This window comes from Loxodonta africana, chromosome 4 (assembly GCF_030014295.1).
Source record: "Loxodonta africana isolate mLoxAfr1 chromosome 4, mLoxAfr1.hap2, whole genome shotgun sequence".
NCBI lineage: Eukaryota > Metazoa > Chordata > Mammalia > Proboscidea > Elephantidae > Loxodonta > Loxodonta africana.
The window spans coordinates 169,468,413-169,490,864 of record NC_087345.1 but is presented as its reverse complement, the minus strand read 5'-3'; the positions used below and the strand labels follow the sequence as shown (position 1 = coordinate 169,490,864).

The 22,452-nt window shown below is 38.8% G+C and overlaps 1 pseudogene; it reads right to left on the bottom strand.

Annotated features, from left to right (window-relative positions):
* The window catches only part of LOC104845956 (translationally-controlled tumor protein-like), a 31,094-nt pseudogene extending 12,657 nt beyond the window's left edge, over positions 1-18,437 (bottom strand).
* Between the last annotated feature and the right edge of the window lie 4,015 nt (positions 18,438-22,452).

Genomic DNA, 22,452 nt, shown 5'->3' with positions numbered 1-22,452 from the left:
CCGTCTAGTCAGTTCCAACTCATAATGACCCTATAGGACAGAGTAGAACTGCCCCATCGGGTTTGCAAGGAGCAGCTGGTAGATATGAACTGCTGACCTTTTGGTTAGCCGCTGAGCTCTTAACCACTGCGCATCTAGGGCCCCATGGAACATATAATCAAGCGTTATTGGAATTTCTAAGCCAGTTGTTCCCAGTAGAAATGTCCCATAAGTGGTGGGAGCACCAGAAGTTATCTTCCAAACCTGAAAGGAATAGGAGTGTTATGAGGCACTCAGAGCCAAAGGAGAGTAAATACAGCTGCCCTCCCCCTCCATGAGCAACATCAAGGCCACTGTGGCAATGTGTGTTTCATTAATGGCTCAAAGACAATATTTCACAGAGTTATAAGTTCAAGATGTTATTGAAAAACTCATACTTTTTTTTTTTATCCCTGCCTCCTGCCACCCCCCAGAGCTTTCTTAAATCATTTAAAAAAAAAAAAAAGCTTTTTCAACCTGGTTCCACCCAAGTGGTCATATTTCTAAGGGTCTGGAGCAACGCACACCAGGGCCAGTGAAACCCAAAACAGTTGGGTAGAAGGATGATGCTATTTCCTCCTCCTTTCAGAGGGACAGGGGGAAAAGCTGTGAACCCGTTAAGTACATAAGCAGCATCGTGTGGGTGGCCCCAGAGAGGGACACCTGTTTTGCTACTAAATACAAGATCACAAACACAATTTTTCCGTAATACTATCCTATCTGAAGTTCAGCCAGCATTGCAAAGCCAGGGGAATTTCTAGAGAAATTTAGAGCAAAGTCTCACAAGGTCTTAAAGGCATAATCTTGGGTAAGAGCCACCACATTAAAAGAAAAGTCTGAGTTTCACAACACTTGACATTTTTTTTATAGATACAGACTACTCCATGGTATGGCTGTACCGCCTATTGATGGACACTCAGGTTGTTTCCTTTTTTTTCTCTCTCTCTTTCTATTATAAACAATACCTCAGTGAACTCTTCTCTCTCTCTCTCTTGCTCTCGCTCTCTCGATATTTCTCTCTCTCTCTCTCTCTCTCACACACACACACACACATACTTAAAAATGGTGCTTTTATTTCTGGAGGATGGAGGCCAATTACTGTTGCTGGGTTAAGAGTATTTACAGGTATGTACATTTTACATCTTAATAGATATTGCCTTGTTATTTTCAAAAACTATATGGACAAGTCTCGTTCCCACTAGCAGGAGATCAAAGAGCCTGTTTCTACACTTCTGTGAGCACTGGATGTTTTTTTTGTTGGTAGTGGTGGTTTTTTGGTTTGCTTTGTTTTGAGGTTTTTTTTTTTTACCAGTCTGATGGACATAATGATATTTCTTTTTTTTTAATTGAGATGAAATTCATGTAACATAAAATTAACCATTTTAAAGTGAAGATTCAGTGGCATTTAGTCCATTCACAATGTGTGCAACCACTACCTCTGTCTAGTTCAAAAACATTTCCATCACCCGAAAAGGGAACCCCAAACCCATTAAGCAGCCATTCCCCATTTCTCCCTCCCTCAAGCTCTGGCAACCACCAATCTAGTCTCTGTCTCTATGAATTTACCTATTCTGGATATTTCACTTGTGTGTAAGGCTGAACATATTCTAATATGTTTACTGGTTATTTAGTATGCATTTTTCTCTTATGTGAATGATTTTTCACAGCCTTTGTCGAGTCGGAATTGACTCGACGGCAGTTGTTTTTTTTGTTGTTGTTGTATTAGGTTGCATTTTTCATAGAAATTTATAGAAGCTCGACATCATTAACACTTGGTTTTTCACATGAGTTAAGAATGTTTTCCCTTAAATAGTAAAGATCAGAACAGAAAAAAATGAAATGGAGAATAGAAAAACAATAGAATCAACAAAACCAAAAGTTTGTTCTTTGAAAGGATCAACAAAATCGACAAGCCACTAGCCAAACTGACAAAAGAAAAACAGGAGAAGACGCAAATAGCCCAAATAAAAAAGGAAAAGGGGGACATTATGACAGATCCAACTGAAATAAAAAGAATCATAACAGATTATTATGAAAAACTATACTCCAACAAATTTTAAAATCTAGAGGAAATGGACAAATTTCTAGAAAAACACTACCTACCCAAACTATCACAAATTGATGCTGAAAATCTGAACAGAGTCATAACAAGAGAGGAGACTGAAAAGGTAAAAAAAAAAAAACAAAAACAAAAAGCCCTAGCCCAGATGGCTTCACTGGAGAATTCTATTAAACGTTCAGGGAACAGCTTACACCAGTACTACTCAAATTATTTCAGAACATAGAAAAGAAACCAATACTTCCAAATTCATTCTGTGAAGCCAGCATAACTCTGACACCAAAACCAGGTGAAGACACCACAAAAAAAGAAAATTACAGGCCAACATCTCTCATGAATATAGGTGCAAAAATTCTCAACAAACTTCTAGCCAATTGAATTCAGCATCATATCAAAAAAGTAATACCACGACCACAGGATTCGTGCCAGGTATGCAAGGATGGGAAACCCTGGTGGTGTAGTGGTTAAGTGTTATGGCTGCTAACCAAAAGGTCAGCAGTTCCAATCCACCAGGTGCTCCTTGGAAACTCTTTGGGGACAGTTCTACTCTGTCCTATAGGGTTGCTATGAGTCAGAATTGACTCGATGGCAATGGTGTTTTGTTCAAGGATGGTTCAACATTAGAAAATCAGTCAACATAACCCACCACACAAATAAAAGAATCACATGATCATCTCAAACAACACAGAAAAGACATTGGACAAAGTCCAACACCCATTCCTTATATTAAAAAAAAAAAAAAAAAAAAACTCTCAATAAAATAGGTATAGAAGGGAAATTCCTCAGCATAATAAAGGGCATCTATACAAAACCAACAGCCAACATCACTCTTAATGGAGAAGGCCGAAAACATTCCCCTTGAGAACAGGAATAAGACAAGGATGCCCTTTATCACCACTCCTATTTAACATTGTGCTGGAAGTCCTAGCTAGAGCAATAAGGCAAGAAAAAGAAATAAGGGCATCCAAATTGCTAATGAAGAAGTAAAACTGTCCCTATTTTCAGATGATATGATACTTTATATAGGAAACCCAAAAGACTCCATGAGAAAACTACTGGAACTAATAGAAAGATTCAGCAGAGCAACAGGGTACAAGATAAACATTAAAAATCAGTTGGATTCCTATATACCAATGAAGAAAATAATGAAAAGGAAATCAGAAAAACAATATCCTTTATAATAGCCCACAAAAAAAATAAAGTACTTAGAAATAAATCTAACCAGGAATGTAAAAGACCTATACAAAAAAAAAAAAAAAACTCCAAAACACTGCTGCAAGAACCCAAAAGAGATCTACATAAATGGGAAAACATACCATGCTCATGGATAGGTAGACTCAACTCAATTGTCATTGTGAAAATGACAATTCTACCCGAAGTAATCTATAAATACAATGCAATACCAATTCAAATACCAACAACATTCTTTAAAGAGATGGAAAAAACAATCATTAACTTTATATAGAAAGGGAAGAGGCCCTGGATAAGTAAAGCATTATTGAAGAAGAATAAAGTAGGAGGACTCTCACTACCTGACCTCAGAACCTACTATACAGCTATGGTAGTCAAAACAGCCTGGTAATGGTACAACAACAGATGCATTGACCAATGGAACAGAATAGAGAACCCAGATGTAAATCCATCTGCCTACAGACACCTGATCTTTGACAAGAGCCCAAAGTCCACCAAATGGGGGAGAAGACAATCTTTTAACAAATGATGCTGGCAAAATTGGATGTCCGTGTGCAAAAAAATGAAACAGGACCCATACCTCACACCATACACAAAAACTAATTCAAAATGGGTCAAAGACCTAAATACAAAACCAAAAACTATAAAGATCATAGAAGAAAAAATAGAATCAATGCTAGAGATCCTAATACAAGGCATTTATAGGATACAAACCATAACCAACAACACATACTGGAGATCTGGTGGAGCAGTGGTTAAGAGCTTAGCTACTAACCAAAGGTCAGTAGTTTGAATCCACCAGCTGCTCCTTGGAAATCCTATGAAGCCTTTTTACTCTGTCCTATAGGGTCACTATGAGTCTGAATCGACTTGATGGCAATGGGTTTGATTTTTTGGTTTGGTTTTATCAGGAGCATGAGAAAATGAGTATTGCCATATAGTCTCAGTGATTGAAAATTGATATGGCCTGTTAATAGTAAAAACTGCATAAAAGTGGTGCTTTTATAATGAGGAAAAATTGGGATGATCTAAACGTCAATTAATAGGGTCTCATTAATTATGATACACGCTTAGGATAAGCAGAATGAGGTAGATTTATAAGTGGTGACAAGGAAATGTCTGTGATACATAAGTGAGAAAAGGAAATCGAAGAATTTGTGTATAATATGTTCTTATTTAAAAAAAAAAAAGCTAGCTAAATTGATAAACAACTACATAGGTCAATAGATATGTGTTCTAATTGGCCCCTGAGTTACCCAGAGTAAGTGAGGATAGGTGAAAGTGCTTTTCCCCAGCTCCTTTAACCAAATACAAGGCCCAGTCAATTGCAGCCCTCCAAACCAAGCTCATAATGAGGAAATGGGACATTTTGGGCTGCCTTTTTTTAGACCACACATGCCATTTAATCTCCTGTCTTTGATCCATCTTGGCTGTAGGGGAGGATTCACTCTGAATCTGAGCAGTTTCCCTTAGAGAAGGGGTGGAACCAGGTTTTGTGGGTCCTGAGGTGTACAAAATTTGGGAGAGTCCCCTTTAATTAAAAAAAATTAAAATATCTTACTTTTGCAAATGTTGAAAATTGTATGACCACATAAACCCATTCCTAGGGCCCCTCGCAGGGCCTTGAAGGGGCCATGCCATTGAGAGGCCCAAAGCTCACGCTTAGCAGGGATATGATTGGTGCATAGTCAAAAGGGAAAGGCAGAGGGTGGGGCCCAGCCCATTATCTAAATGTGCAGCTAGGTGAGGACAGTCAACGACTAGCATCAACTTCACCGCCCCTCGTGGGGAAGGGAGAGGTCGCTCCGCCACCCGGACCTGTTGACTCGCTCCCACTTGCTGTGGAGTCAGTCCTGACTCCTAGAAACACCATGTGTGTCAGAGCAGAGCTGTGCTCCGAGAGGTCTCCAGTGGCTGATTATTTGGAAGTAGATTGCCAGGTCTTCCTTCTGATACACCTCTGGCTGGACTCAAACCTCCAGCCCTTCGGTTAGCAACCAAGCCATTTGTACCACGCAGGGACTCCAAGGCTGTTTAGAGTAGCTCCATGAAGAAACACTGGAATAGATTGGGTGTGTCTGCTTTCTAGCTGGAAGATTCTACAGGGAAGAGGCATCCCAGCACAATCTGAAATGGAAGAGTGAGGGCCGGGGCTACAGCGGGACCAGTAGTCCAGTAGTCTGTGCTTTCACTGTCAAGGGACACAAGTAAGTATGAGCGCCATGGGCCAAGGAGATGTGTGGCAGGCAGCTGAGCATGAGCTATCTTGAAAGGATCCCATCGAAGTGGCTTCCAGTCTGAGTGAGGAGGTAAGAACTAAGGTAGAGATGAAAAGGGCCAGCCAGCAAGTGTCAGAAAATAGTGTTGGGCAGAGGTCCCTATAGGGGACATATCAGAATCCACTAATATGTCCCCCAAAGAGCAGTACTTGGAGGCCTACCTGACCAGGGGTAATTTGACCCTGGTGGTACAGTGGTTAAGAGCTTGGCTGTTAACCAAAATGTTAGCAGTCCAAATCCACCAGCTGCTCCTTGGAAACCCTATGGGGAAGTTCTACTCTGTTCTATAGTGTCACTGTGAGTCAGAACCAACTTGACGGTAATGGGTTTGGATTGATTAAGCAAACTATAAATAGCACCTATTATGTAAATAAGGTGCTATTTATAGTTTGCTTAATCAATCTATGAGTCGGAATCCACCCGGCGGCAGTGGGTTTTTTTATGTAAATAAATCTTTGCTTCCCCTGTACACCAATGTTCATTGTAGCACTATTCAATTCACAATAGCCCAAAGGTGGAAACAACCTAAAAATGTCCATCAACAGATAAATGGATAAATAAAATGCGGTACACACATACAATGGAATATTATTCGGCCACGAAGAGAAATGAAGTCCTGCTACATGCTACAACATGGAGAACCTTGAAAACATTATGCTGAGTGAATAAATCATTTACAATGGACAAATACTGTATGATCTCACCAATATGAACTAGGCACATACATAGAAACCAAAGCTTATCATTGGGCTGGGAGGAGGGAGAAAGGAGGAGTTACGGCTCAAGGGGCACAGAGTTTATGTTAATGGTGGTGGAATAATTGGCAAAAGGTAGTGATAATGGTTCTGCCACTTGAAGAATGTAATCAATGTCACTGAATTTTACACGTAAAAATTGTTGATTTGGCAAATGTTTTGGTATGTATATTTGTACCACAATTAAAAAAAAAATCTTTGCCCCTCTTCCTCTCATCCCTTCTCCCATTGTATCTCCCACCTCCCCCTGGAAGAACATCAGTGAGAGCAGAAGTGTGAGAGCCAGCACAGGCCACACCCCTCCACGCCCACTCCAGACTCCTGAAGCAAGCTTTAGGGGCCAGAGAGGAAGGAGAGGAAAAGCTGTGAATTGGGTGTGAAGTTGAAGTTTTACGTTACACTGGACTGGATTTTTTCTTTTTTTTTAATTCTTTAGATGAAGGTTTACAGAACAAACTAGCTTCTCATTAAACAGTTAGTACACATACTGCTTTATGACTGGTTACCAACCCCACGACATGTCAGCACTCTCCCTTCTTGACCTTGGGTTCCCTATTACCAGCTTTCCTGTCCACTCCTGCATTTTGGTCCTTGCCCCTGGGCTGGTGAGCCCTTTTAGACTCGTTTTTTTTTTTTTTTTTTTATAGGCCTGTCTAATCTTTGGCTGAACAGTGAGCCTCAGGAGTGACTTCATCACTGAACTAAAAAGGTGTCCGGGGGCCACCCTCTCAGGGTTTCTCCCAGGCTGGGCTTTTGAACATCTAAAAATATGACAGTCTTAGAGCTGAAAGTGAACCAAAGGCCATGCTACCAGTGGTACCATGAAGGGGCAGAGAAAGGGAATCAGAAAGAGCTTGTTTAAAGGCAGTGGGGAGAAAAAAACAGTGCTGTTTCCTGATTGTAGCCCACTCTGCTCAGTCCATTAAATAAATCAGTTAGGGAGAATATATTTCTCATTAGATTTTTTTACTTCGAAAGACTGCTTATAATGGAGGGTCTACCTACCTCTTAGGGCCTTGGTGGCGCAGTGGTTAAGCATTGGGCTGCTAACCAAAAGGTCAGCAGTTCGAATCCACCAGACCCTCTTGGGAAACCCTATGGAGCGGTTCTGCTCTGTCCTATAGGGTCGCTATGAGTTGGAATCAACTTGACAGCAATGGATTTTTTTGTTTGTTTACCTACCTCGAAACACTGTGAACTAAAACATGGTGATATCAGAGCAATAGGATTTGCTGCTCACAAACGTGACACTTGATTCCCTTGTCTCATGTTCATAGTCTAGACAACCATCAACAAAACATTTAAACATTTGCTTTCCATTCTATCGCTTGATTTCTAGGCCCTCCATCTCTTCCTGATAGAGGTAATCATAACCGAAACAGGTCTCTTTATGGTTTGCTTTTGGCTGAATGACATGGGCTCTGTAGGGCAACAGAAATGTCTGATTGCAAACTGCAGTGCTGGCCAGAGCTTCAGTGTACCAGTCTCAAAATTTAATTGTATCAGCAGATAAAATTTCCAAATATCTATAAACAATATTTAAAGCTCATGAACAAATACACCTTCCTTTTAGCAAAGTTTACATTACCTTTCCCTTTGAGTATTAACATGCTTCTCAAAAACTTTCTTCCAGTTTACTTTTCATACCAATGTGACACTATTTCACCACTCACCCAAGTAGATGCTGTTTCCTCAAGCTGACATCTTGGCCCTCAAAGCATCACTACTTCCCTAACAAGATACTTTCATTCAGCAATAATTGTTTGCACAATTTTAAGGGTCAGTCTGGACACTGTGTGTATAACAGCAAACAAGACAAAGACCCTCCCCGCCTTGATGAAACTTTCATTACAGTGGGGTTAGTCAACAGAATACTGACAAATAAGCTGAGAGATTAAAAAAATAAAAGAATTAAATTGAGAACTAAATAACATTTTATGATCATTAGCCTAGGGAGGAAATAAACATGGCAATCTTATCACATGGTGATAGGATAGAAAGTGACAGGGAAAGGGACAAGGTTAATATAGGCAATGTTTAAGCGATAATACTGTCCCAAACTTTAAATACATCAGTATTCAAATGCCATCTTGTGGCTGATTACTCACATTAAAAAAAATTAGGTCTCGTTTATTTGATGCCATTCACCCCACATCTGTTAAAATGTTTTCAGGAGTCAATGGAGTTGCCTTCTTATGGCTCCAGAATTTTATGTCCTTTTTTTCACTCAGGTTATTAGGGGCAATTCCATGTCTGATGGCTTCAGGATACTGGCAGCGGCAGCAGTTCCACTCCAGATTCAAATGCCTTCTTTGATTGTAATGGATTTAATTCAAGCACACCATAATAAAACATTCACAGTCAGTGTACAGAAGAATGCCAAAACAGAAATATTTATGCATTTCAACTAGCATATAGAATCACTTTACAGCCCCTATGTTCAATGCAACAATAACATCATTACAGAGAGTAAACAGGACTGAAGTATTTCCCAAAATCTGGGTCTCTGTACATAGTAGCCCGCATTCTTGGCCCAACGTTACAATCTTTGCTTGGTAACTTTTTTCAGTCTAATAAAAGACTTATTATAAAAAAGGTCTCAGGCATGGCCCATAGCTCATGATTTATCCTTAAGTCAAATCTTTGTGTAGTTCACTGTCCCCCTGGGTTACATCTGCCTTGTTCCGAAAACCCACATAGTCAAGAGCATTAATTGCTAGCTTTCTCTTTAAAAGAAAAAAGTTTATTAAATAATAAATTCACAATAAAGGATATTTATAACATTAGTAAGAAGTATTTTTTTTATAGCTATAATATTATAAATACTCATGTGTGTGTATATATATATATATTAGTTTCTATTGCTGCACAGCAAATTACCACAAACTTGGCAGTTTAAAACAATATCCATTATTAGCTCACCGTTCTGTAGGTCAGAGTCTGACATGGTTTCAAGCTCACTCTTGTCACTGACCAAATTCAGTTCCGTGCAGTTGTAGAATTGAAGTCCCTGTTTCCTTGACACATGGCGGGTCAAATCCTTCTGATGCTTTGAATCTCTGACTTCATTTCTGCAACAAGCCGGAGAAAACTTTCTCCTTTTAAAGAGTTCATATATCATAAGATTAGGCCACCTGGATAATTTCTCTTTTGATTAACTCAAAATCAACAGATGAATAACCGTAATTACATCTACAAAATCCCTTTGGCAATGTAACATGCCATAATCACAGACTTAACACCAGGACACAAAGATGATGGGTGCCATTTTAGAATTCTGCCTACCGCACCGCACATCCACACCCAGGTAAAAAGATGCAAACATTATCAAAGTCCTGTGAGTACCTCCCTGATTTCACCCCCTTCTCAAGATCCTGAATTCTGGGTGTAGCCTTCCGTTACTTTTCTTTACCTCTTACCATATTTACATACTCAGTATGTAGTGTACCATTTTGTAGTACACAATTTCCAACTTGGTATATATGAAATAACATGAAAATAAACCTCTGAGATTTGGACACATGCTGATGTGTGCAGGTATTCTTCATAAATGCTTACTGATGATAAGAATATGAAATAACATGAAAATAAACCTCTGAGATTTGGACACATGCTGATGTGTGCAGGTATTCTTCATAAATGCTTACTGATGATAAGAATAGACCATGATTATTTTCAATCTATTTTTTGCAGATGAATGTTTATTTCCAAACTGTTTCCAATACTTTTTTTTTTTTTAACAAATATGACACTTTTTTATGGTATTCTTGTACATGTCTTCTGGTTCACACATTCCAGAGTCTTTCAAGAGTAGAAACCTAAGAGTATAATCATAGGGTCATGGATTATTCACATCTTTAGCTTTACTGAGTGGTACAAAAAAATGTTTTCTACAATTTTGGTTTTTATTTCTAACTTAATAGCATTGTGGTCAGAAAACATGATCTATATGATACTAATCCTTAGATTTGTGTGTGTGTGTATGTGTGTGTGTGTGGTTTACTTTTAGCCTAGTAAAACCTAGTGCCATCGAGCCTAGTAGATAGCCAGTTTTCATAAATGTTTTGCATGTGATATAGAACTATGTTCTAAGTGTTCAGCAGATGAAGATCGTTAATTGTACTGTTCAAATTTCCTGTGTCCTTAATAATTCTTTGACTGCTCAATCTATCCTCACAATTAACTTTCTTTGAGGGTAAGGACTCTTGTTTTTTTTTTAACAAAACTTTTTATTTACCATTTTGGTTTTGCATTTTGAATGGAAAATAGTATAATTTTATTTATGAAATATTAAATTATGATCTTGTAGAAACTATTTAAAAACCAAACCCATTGCCTTCAAGTTGATGCCAACTCAGAGATCCTATAGGACAGAGTGGAACTGCCCCATAGGGTTTCCAAGGCTGTAATCTTTGTTTTTTTTAATTGTACTTTAGATGAAATTTTGTAAGAGTAAATTTGTTTCTCATTAAACAGTTAATACATATATTGTTTTGTGACATTGGTTGGCAACCCCATGACATGTCAACACTCTCCCCTTCTCAACCTTGTGTTCCCCATTACCAGTTTTCCTGTCCTGAGGGTAGAGATTTTTGACTATTTTATTCCCAGTTCTTGTATATAGTAGGTGCTCAATAAACATTTGTTGAATGAATAAGCCAATTACTGAGAAATGAGTTCTAGAATCTCCTATTATCATGGTTGGTTTGTTAATTTCTCCTTGTATTTCTTAATATATGTTTCATATATTTAGAGGCTATGTTATTAAGTGCATAGAGGTATATAGAGTGTTCTATTTTCCTGGTGATTTGAATCTTTATTATTATTCAGGGGCCCTCTTTATCACCAATAATACTTTTTGTCTTAAAATATATTTTATCTGATATGAATATAGCAATACCATTTTTTTTTAGGTTAGTAGTGGCCTGGTATATCTTTTTCTATCTTATTGCTTTCAATCTTTCTGTGTTCCTTTGTTTTAGGTGTGTCTCTTATAAATTGCATATAGCTATTTTTTGTTGTTGTTGTTTTAAATCTAATCTAGTAATCTTTGTCTTTTAACTAAAGAGTCTAGGATCTTTACATTTATTGTGATTAATAATATACAGCATTTAAATTTTTTTCTGCCATATTAATTTGTGCATTCTATTCTCCTGTCTTTTCATTGTTTTTCCAACATTTTCGTGTCTTTTTCTTCTTTTGGATGGATCAAAGTTTTCTCTCAGATAGTTTTTTTTTTAATCACTATCTAATTTTACCGGTTTCTCTAGATATTTGACATGTATATTTAACAAGTAAATGGTAACCAATATCTTCCCCTCCTCTTTAGTAATATAAGAACCTTAGAACATTACTCTGATCATCCCTCTGTCTCAATTTTTGTCCTATTTTATTTTTATAGCCCAAATGAGACATTGTTATTACTGTTGATACTGGCAGTGTTTGTTTAACAATCATTTTTCTCTCCATTTTTATATTTCAGATCATCCTTCTTGGATCATTCTCCTTTTGTCTGAAATATACCCATCAAAATTTCTTTTAGTGAGGGCCCTTCTGTTTTCATCAACTCTCTTATGCTGGTTTGACTGAAAATGCTTTATTTCACCTCTACCCTTGAAAGATAATTTCTCCGAGTATACAACTCTGCTTGAAAGTTTACTTTTTTTATAAAATTAAATATATTTTACCGCTTTTCTTGTTTCCATTATAGATGTTAGGAATTCAACTGTAAGTCTACATTCCATTCCTAGGTAGTTAATATGTTATTTCTGTCTGCCTATTTTTAGCTTATTCTCTTATCTTTGGTGTTCTGCATTTTTCATTGTGATGAGCATAGCTCATGTGACTTTTTGGCGAATCTGAGGATTAGTGCCTTTTAACAGTTCTTGAAAATTTATAGCCATTATCTCTTTGAAAATGATATCCTTCCCAGTCTTTCTATTATCTCCTTTTGGAAATCTGTTTGGAATATATTAGATTTCTCCCACTATCCCACATGCCTCCTCTGGATCTTTAACACATATGTGTTAGTCTCATTCTAACTTTTATTTATACTCTCTTTTATATTTTCTATCTCTTTGCATATTTCTGCTGCATTCTGAATAATTTTTCAGATCTTCTTCACCTTTAACTCATTTTTTACTGGGTAATTTTTTTAATCTGCTACTGAACACACCTATTGCATTTTTTAATTCAATTTATTCTATTTTTCACTTCTAAAAGTTCTATTTGATTCTTTTTACAAAATGCAATTGCTTATTTTCTCAGTCTTTATTTCTTACTCTGCATGTGATAATTCAAATACCTGAAATCTTTACAGATCTGATTCAGCTGTCTGTTTTCTCTACTGGCTCTTTTTCATCGACTGTTTTTTTATTATTTTTTACTCACGTTCTTTGGAATCTTGTCTGTTAGAATGTTTTGAAACTTGGATTAAAGCTCATTCCCTCAGAAAGGACATAGGTTTGCTTCTGCCAGTTTCTTGCCACCTTTACCAGACTTGGATCTTTTTAAATTAAGTTTTCTGCTTGAGTTTTTTTTTTTTTTTAATCACAAGTTACCATATTTGGACTGCCAGCTCAGGTAAGGCCTGGCTTCTGGTTAAGAATTCTTGGGAGAGTTTTTTTTTTTTTTAATCCAATAAGGGCAAAGTTCAAAACAGACCAATTTCCCTGTATCCCCTTCAATGTGGTAAGTTAATATCTGATTTACCCTCACAAGGAAGGTGCAGCTTTAGGAGCCCGAGCTCTATTTCTGTTGGGTTAGGGGTTACTTTATCCTGTCCCCAATACCCTCATCACAACCAGGAACAGGAAAGGCAAGATCACCGAGTTTTGACAAGAGCAGCTTTAGAGCTTGCTTACTTCCAAATTTCTCACTTTCACTTCATTTTGGGGCTCCGTGGATTTCTTTTTTTTTTTTTTTTTTTGCCAGCTCAGCCATTCATTCAAAAAGATTTAATAAATTCTCTAACATTCTTAATTGCCTTCAGTGTTAGATATGTTTAGGTTATCTAATTTGCCAGATTGCTGGAAATGGAAGCCTGTCTTATTCTTTCATCCATTTGCATATACAACTCTAAACTTTATGATTATGCAAGGACATGAATGTTGAAAAGGAAATATCAAAAGACAAATATCAAAAGCGATTTGGCACATGTGACATGTGAAGACTACAACCCAGTTTAAACTCCTGAGTCCTTAATTTGACACACCCACGGGCACTAACTATGGGATATTGTTAAAAATCAAGCATTGATTAATACATGCTTGTAAGTTACTTGTTTTGATTGTTCATCTCTTGTCCTTAACAGAGTGATCCATGATTCCCTGTCTTTTCCCCAAGAGTTCTGAGTGATTACCCTCCTATCTGGAAGAACTGCTATCGTCCAGCAGGCATGAGAAGAACACAAGTGTAGGGTGTTCCATACAGGAAAGACCCCATCTGGAAAACAGACTTTTAAGACTTATTAAAACAAACTTCCAAAGAAAACAAAGTGACCAATTTTACTTTAAGTATTGATTCTCAATGATAGTCAAACAGGTCAGTATCAGGCAAAAACAATCTAATTGGAGAATTGGTTAGCTCTTCACTAATCTTCAAGCCAACTATATTTTCAGAAGCATTCAGAAATATAAAGATACATATCTTCTTGCAGAAGATTTTTTAAATAGCTTATATGCAATGTAAAAAAAGCAAAATTATCTGTTGTAAATAATTCAAAGCATCAGAAAAAAAATACTAACCATTATAATTAAACTACACATGTAACTATATATTGATATTGCATCCAGGTCCTCTATGTTGGTAAAATTATTTTTCTAGTCATCTTTTATAAAAGCCTTCCAAATACAAACAGATGCAGAAAATATGCACATTCATAAATTTGCCTCAGAACTGCTAGGAAAAGGCAGTGAATGAACTACTGACAAATCTGCTCGGAACAGAGCCTATCCGGTCCTTCTTAATAAACAACAGCCTAAATACACTGGATTTAAAAAAAAAAACTGAAGCTATATTTGAGGTGAACATCTGAATTGTTGGCATGGACTGAACATTCCATTGTTGCGTCTCCAACTTAAATGTATAACACATAACACAAAAATAATGAAATTCCTAAACTAACCCCCCATAAGGACATCTAGTAAAAATATTCCCAAATTAAAAAATGTATTCATTTAGATTATGGTATTCCCAATTTCCTCGGTAATGAGATACGAAGCTATTTATCCACTCTTTGGATAATTTTGGAAAACCCTGTAAAGAGCAGCAGTTCAATTATTTTTTCTCTTCTCTGCAATCTTCAAAAGTCTGACCAATTTCTGGGCAACTTTTTAAAGAAAAACTACCTATTATCTCAATATGGATGAAGGTAGGTGGAGGAAGGGGAAAGTGGGCAAAGAAGTCACGTAAGTTCTAATTAATAGCATAATGCATTTTTGGAAAGGAGTTCCTGGGTTGCACAACAGTTAACGAGTTCAGCTGCTAACCGAAAAGTTGGAGGCTTGAGTTGACCCAGAGGCACCTCAGAAGAAAGGCCTGGAGATAGACTTCTGGAAAAGTAGATCTAAATCATTCCTGAACTAAACCATTCAGGAAGCCAACTCTTCAGACAAAGACTAGACTGGACTATAAATCTAAATAATACACATGAAGATTGTGTCTTAGTTCAAGTAGATACACAAGACTAAATTGGCAGCTCCTGCCGGAGGCGAGAGGAGAGGGCAGAAAGGGATAGTTGCTGGTTGAACAGACACAGGAAATCCAGGTTGGAAAGGGGGAGTGTGCTGTCACATTATAGGGACAGCAACTAGGGTCACATAACAATGTGTGTATAAATTTTTGTATGAGAAACTAACTTGAGCTGTAAACTTTCACCTAAAGCAAAAAAAGAAAGAAGGAAAACCCTGTGAAGCACAGTTCTACTCTCACACATACAGGGGCTCACCATGAGTTAAAATCAGTCTGACAGTGTCTTAGTCATCTAGTATTGCTGTAACAGAAATACCATAGGTAGATGGCTTTAACAAAGAGAAATTTATTTTCTCACAGTCTAGTAGGCTACAAGTCCAAATTTAGGGCTCCAGGGGAAGGCTTTCTCTCTCTGTCGGCTCTGGAGGATGGTCTTTGTCATCAATCTTCCCTTGGTCTGGGAGCTTTTTAGCACAGGAACCTCCAGTCCAAAGAACACACTCTGCTCCCAGTGCTGCTTTTTTGGCGGTATGAGGTCCCCATGTCTCTGGGCTCGCTTCTCTCTTTTATATCTCAAAAGAGATTGGCTCAAGACACAATCCAATCTTGTTAGATTGAGTCCTGCCTCGTTAACATAACTGCTCCTATCCCACCTCTTTAGCATCATGGAGGCAGAAAGTACAACTCATAGGAAAATCACATATGATGACAAAATGGTGGACAATCATATAGGACTGGGAGTCACGGCCTAGCCTAATCAATACATACATTTTTAGGGGACACAATTCAGTCCATGACAGACAGCAACTAGTGTAGTATCTCAGTAATTTTCCACAGCACCCCCTAGCCACTAACTTGTTTCCTGTTCCATACTGATCTTCAAGCAGAACTTGCTTTTTATCACAGAAAATGTCAAAAACCCTGCTTTGCAAAGATAGGAAATTACTGAAGGGAATGTAGCTTTGTGTAATGTTGAAACTGTGGGTTACTTTGAGACAGTAGTTTGCACGGTATTCAGCAGCTGTTGAGTACCGCTGTGGTTCCTTCAAAATTTCAAATGTCCTGCAGCGCCACTGGGAGTTCACCACGGCACCCTGAGCGGCTCCATCATGCTTTGGAAACTGCAGCACTATGGATTTCTTTCACTCATTTTCTTTTTAAGAATTTTTTGTGTATATGTTTATGTGTGAAATGTACCTGTAATTTTCATCTCTGGTTTTGTCTTTTTCTGAGCTTGGTTCTAAGATTTTACTAGCCTTATGTAATGCAATGGAATATATTCTCTCTTTTCCTACTTTTTTTTTTTTTATAAGACTGGAATGATCTGTTTCTTGAAAGTTCAGTGGAACTTCCTGTAAAACCATCTGGGTCTGGAGTTTGTGGGAAGACTTTAAACTACTTTCAATTTATTTAATAGCTCTTGGACTATTCAGACCTTCAATTCTTCTTGACTTAGTTTTAGGAATTTATATTTTTTCAGAGATTTTAAAATTTTATCTAAGGTTTTTAATGTATTAGCATAAATTGGTTTATATTAATCTCATCTTTTAAATCTCTGGGATAACTATAGTAATGTTCCCTTTTATTTACTTATATTATTGATTTTTATATTATATTTCTTTATTGTTATTATTGACTTATAGACCCATTGCCATCAAGTCAATTCCAACTCATAGCAATCCTACAGGATGGAGTGGAGCTGCCCCATAGGGTTAATATAGTCACACTGTGGCAGGCAGCCTCAGAGCCCAGCCCTTCTAAGAGACACTCGCTCTGGTGGCTTATCCTCCTACACGGAGCAGCATAAGCTGCACTTTCTTCTCAAATTGTCCTTGACAAGATAACCACCAAACGGGCTATAGGTGGCCTCAACCCACCTCTGGGTGGAGACTTAGCATCCTAATAAAAAAAAAAATGAAGAAAAATCCACCCCTTCCTCCGTCCTGGAGAATCGAACCATTGTCTAAAGAAAACACCTCGTCATCCCTAAGCTCTGAGCACCTGTATGAAAGTCAATCCTGAATATTCATGGTGAATTTGCATTTCCTTGTCTGCTGTCTGTAAAAGCTCACATCCCCAGGCTGCCTGCAAGCAGTCTTGGAGGCAGCAGCCCCAACTGCTTCTTTACTTGCACAACGAAATAAAGGTGTCTTCTCATCTCCCACCTTGGCCTCTTGTTTATTGGCTGCATCAAGTCATGCCGAGCAGAACCTGCCATTTCCACCCAGCAACAACTTAGCCTATCTTTTGATTAGTATGCGTGTAGGATATACTTTCCATTCTTTTAATTTCCAACTCTGCATAGCATTACTTGAGTAGGCATGTCTTATAACCAGCACATAGCTGAATTCGTTCAATCCTTCCTATCTCTCCTTGATGAGTTTAGTTCATTTATATTTACTTCCTTTACTATGGGAATTACATTATTACATAACAGAAGGAAGGGGTCATGGAGCTACCTTATAGTTTGTTAGCCACACCACTACTAGCCCCAATCCCATAAACTTTCATCATTCACAAGCCAATGGACCTGCCTTCTGGGTTTCCTGATGTCAGGTAGAAAGAGATGTAACTTCCAAGGATTTTCATACAGTAACTGACAAGGAGAGAACCACATGCTACCTTGATTCGATTCTAATGAGTTAAAACTTAAATATTTAAGTATTAGTTAGAATTTAAGTTTGGATGCATACAACAAATAACTAAATTAACAATGATTTAAACCAAACTGGCCTTTATTTCTTTCTCATTGAGCAGTCCAGGGGTAGGTGGTTCAAGGGTTGTTCAGGTTCAGGCTCCCCAGATGATGTAGAGGCCCTGGCTATGCCTACCTTGTTGCTCTGCCATCCGTAAAGCATTGCTCTCCTAACAGGTTTACATTCTAAGCAGCAGGATACAAGAAAAGAGGATGGACGCAGCCCAGAAGTTGTATAGATCACATCCCCTCACATCCTATTGGCCTTAACTCACTCATGTGGCCATGCCTACTGTCTTAGGCTGGGTTCTCTAAAGAAGCAAAACCAGTAAAGCATATAAATATATAGAGAGATTTATATCAAAGAAATGGCTTATGTGCTTTTTTTTAGAGGCTGTTACATCCCAAGTCTGTTGGGCAACAAAGAATCCTTTCCCGATTCACATAGCCGCAGGGGCTGGCGAACCCAAGATCAGCAGACTGGAGAGCTGGGCTGTTGCTCACAGGCTGTGAAGATTGATGAATCTCAAGATTGGCAGGCAAGGCCACAGGTAAGCTGTTAGCTCAAGTCCCAAGAACTGGAGGTCAAACGAACAGGAGCTAGCTGCAGGATCTAGAACAAACAAAAGCTCCAGCAAGGAGAGCAGGAAGTACTAGGGGGCGGAAAGCAGAGAGATGAAGACTGAGGGGGCGGTGAGCCACCACAGGCCCTGCCCCTGCTGGTACCAGTCACAGCAGATCCCATCATGGGGGTGATCATGTATCAAATCTCAACAGGGAAGTGATCACAACATTATACAACTGCCAAAGCACTGAGAATCCTGGCCCAGCCAAGTTGACATACAATCTTAACCATCACGCCTACCAACGGAGGCTGACAAGTGTCGATTTATTCTGAGTAGTCAGTTATGTTTTAAACAAAAAATCACGGAGTCCCTCTCCACAGGAAAAGGGGAGAATGAAAATTAGGAGACAATCAGCACTCTGCTAGAGTGAATCCTAACCCCGCTTCAGGCACTGTTTTTCTTTCAGGCTTTTCCTGAGTTAGCTAAAGGAATTAAGGACAGGGAAACCCTTTTTCTTAAATCTCCCTAGACCTCCTAATGACACAATCAAATCGTGCTCTTCTAAAATGGGGTATTAAGAACAAAAAAGATGTTTATCTATTGGACAAGAGGGTCAAGGAAATAAGCCAGTGTGTACCATATTACATGGCTGGAGTTGAATCTTTTTTGTTGTCCCACTCTCTTTTGGCTTCAGAATTAGGCCTGTACCTCCCAAGCTTATCTTCTCAAATGTGGTTTAACTAGAAATACAGGTCTATTTTTCATGGGTTATCCTAAGACCTACTCATTAGGAAAGGAGCCTGGTGGCATGATATGATGTCTGTTCAAACCTACCCAGTGTCTTTGCTGGAGAAAGACTTGGTAATCTGCTCCCATAAAAATTACAGCCCAGGGAACTGTATGGGGCAATTTTACTCTGTCATATGGGGTAGCTATGAGTCAAAATCCCCTCAAGGATGCCTTAAAAAAAAAAAAAAAAGAACTCATTAGGACCAGGATTTATTTCTTACAGGATCAACTGTTTTGCCTTACTTGAAAAAACAAAATAACTAAAATGTTTTTGTGGTCCAGCTGACAGTGATGGGGAAAAGTGTTTCACATTATTTTTTTCATAGTGCTTGGAGTTTATGTACATATTGGAAACATGTTCACATTTCCGTAGCTGTTAAAGCAAAGTAATCAGAAATAAAGCTGCTTGTTTAAGCTAGGGGAGTTGGTTTGCTGTGTGCACATGGGGAGGAGACCTGCAAACATGCATGTATACATGCATGCATCATAGTAAAGGTCTTGAAGTATAGCCCTAAATGTTAGCGGTGGTTTTCTCTGGCTAGAGGAATGAGGCAGGGGTGGGGAAAGTGCACTGCCTTCTCAAAAAAAGAAAAGAGATGTGTCACTCTCTCTTGCCTGTCTTCACTTGATCCAAACTGTAATGTCTGAAGCAACAATCCCATGAAGTTCGCGGAATATATTTGGCAGGACTTGTATTTTGACTTCGATATTTTATTTCTTTAGTCTTTCTATGGGGAGGTGTTTTGGGGTCAAGAATGGGGAGAACTAATATATAAGCTTGTTCTTATACTTCCGTATCTGTTGGTTACCTGAATTTCTAATTTTTCCTAAAATGGCTCTGTCTTAGTTATCTAGTGCTGCTATAACAGAAATACCACAAATCAATGGCTTTAACAAACAGAAATTTATTCTCTCACAGTTAAGGAGGCTAGAAGTTCAAATTCAGGGCACCAGCTCTGGGGGAAGGTTTTCTCTGTCTGTCACCTCTGGGAGAAGGTCCTTGTCTCCTTTCAACATCTGTAGGCCTAGCATTCCTTGGAGATTTCCATGTGTCTTGGCACCAATCTTCCCCTGGGTCTAGGAGGTTCTCAGTGCAGGGATTCCAGGTCCAAAGGATGCACTCCACTTCCAGCTCTTATATCTTGGTAGTAGTCAGATCCTTCCACTCTCTGTTTGCTTCTCTCTCCTTTTATCTCTTGTAAGATAAAAGGTGTGACTTAAGCAAGTATATGACTTGAACACAGCATTGGCTTGAGTCATGCCTTTAATCAAGGTGTGGAATCAAGTTACTACCTTACATAAGTCACAGCCTTACTCAAATCACACCTTTGCTTGAGTCACACCTTTTATCTTACAAGAGATAAAAGGAACGAGAAGCAAGCAAAGAGTAGAGGGACCTCACTACCACCAAGAAAGAAGAGCCAAGAGTGGAGCATGTCCTCTGGACCCAGGGTCCCTGTGCTCAAGATACACCCTACCCTAATCCTGAGGTTTAGAATTTACAACACACAATACCACAAAACGGAGGACAATTGCACAACACTGGGATTACACATATTTTTGGAGGACACAATTCAATCCATGACAGACTCCACGTGATTTGTCTTATTTAAAAACATCAATGCAATACAATGTCACCTTAGTTTTTTTCTAATCAGTCAGTTAATTCTTACAACAAACATTTGAGCTTGTTAAGTGTTCCAGGATGACATTAACTAAACTGAAATTTGTTTGTTTAAATACAGTCTCCCTTATTCCTTTTACTAACCTTTCACCTTTGTTTTCTCATATGACAATTCTTTGTTTCTGGGATGCAAAACTGAAAAATACAGTGACATTTGCTCTGGAAATCTTATCCTCTTATTTTTTTCTTTTAAATCGTACGCCCAAGTAGGTTTTTTTTTTTTTTTAGGGATAGATCCTGAAAAAAAAGTCAAATCTCACCGAATCAGTCAGAAACGGAAGTTACTAAAACTGGAGGAAGCCCAATGAATCTTGGGGAAAAAGTTTCAAAACACAAGCATTTACTTCCTCTGAAACTTAGAAAGACCTGAGGAATATGTGAGCTACATGAACCCAGGATGGTTGTTTGTCACACTGTTCCACCTTCCAATCAGCTGGACACAAATCCCAGCTTATAGCAACAGGTTCCAAGGATTAGAACGTGGATAACTTTGGGGGGACATTGTTCAGCCCACCACATGAGCCCCATCTTCACCCACAAAATATCTGCAGGGTCTTTGTTTGGGCAAAATGTGACCCCCATCCAAAGGGAAGAATGCCTATTTGCTGTAATAATAGAAGTATTATCCTAAGAGTAGGCAGGGTTCTGTGCATATTATGTTAAGAAAATGTGTCTTTTCCTTAATAAAAAAAATGGATCTCAAATGCAATGTCCTTGGGAATTAGTATTTGTACTTAGAAGGACTGTATGTATGAGTCTTTGTTTGACCTTCAGAGCATAATGGATGTTTGTACTAAATAAAATATTCTAAGATTTCTGGTGGTTTACCTCAATATTCAAATGGATACTTTTTTTTTAAATGGTGGGGTAGGGGTATAGGTTCTGATAACCATGTAGATATATGAGGTAACATTATTCCAGTGCCCTGTATTTCATAAAACCAGGTCTTCGTTTCTAATACTGCATGTGGTGCAATGGATGGTTTTTTTGTGGCCTTTCTAGCCATGGTCTTGTAACTGCCACCCAAGTGATGGGGCGGGACTGCGTGATAGGGTAATTGTGGCCCACCAAAGGGATTGGTCAGTTTTGCCTTCCTGCTGGGCTTGAAATGAGCCGGGAAAGAGAAGATCCCACCACCACCAAAGAAAAACAGCCAGGAGCCAGCACATCCTTTGGACCTGGGATCCTGTGCTGAGAAGCTCCTGGACCAAGGAAACCGAGCAAGCTGTAACCCTGAAGACGGCGAGAAGTGGTGGAAGAGAAGTGGTGGCAGAGAAGCAGTGGCAGGAGAGACCGCACAATAGGCTTCCTGGCCATGCGGTAAGAAAGCCGAGTGCCTTTGGGCAGAGGCAGAGGCAGAGGCAGAGGGCCAGGGAGAGGTGTGCCTGCAAGCACGGCTGGGAAGAGGCTGTCCTGATGGAAGAACCATATCCTGTGTATTTCTGAACCTGAATTGTAACCTATCACTTCCTTAATAAACCCCGTAATCATGAGTATTGTCTGTGAGTTCTGTGTGGTCATTGCAATGAATGATCTAACTCAGCACAGTACAGAGTGCCATGGGATGGATGGTTGGTGTCAGAATTGGTAAAGATGGAGGATAGGGGGCATCTCTGACCTCCACCTCATAGGAATCAGCCTTGGGCTGTTGATCTTGATTCTCCTTCCCCCTTGTGAAGTTAGAGGAAGTCAGACATCACCCCCCATGCCATTTTTACAAATACC